Consider the following 207-nt stretch of genomic DNA (forward strand, 5'->3'; position numbering starts at 1 on the left):
CATGGAAACGGATAAAAAGTAGAAATATTTCCGCGTGACCAATCAATATATCATTACTTCACATCAGACTTAGAAATGGCTTTACCCGAGTCATTGTATTTCGATATTATGTTGTCCACGAGTTGGTAACCAATCAATATTCCGTTTGTTCGATTCCTTAATGCACTGGATTTCTCCGCGTGGGTGTTCGTTTGCATGAAATCTGTC

This window comes from Penaeus monodon, chromosome 21 (genome assembly GCF_015228065.2).
Source record: "Penaeus monodon isolate SGIC_2016 chromosome 21, NSTDA_Pmon_1, whole genome shotgun sequence".
Taxonomy (NCBI): Eukaryota; Metazoa; Arthropoda; class Malacostraca; order Decapoda; family Penaeidae; genus Penaeus; species Penaeus monodon.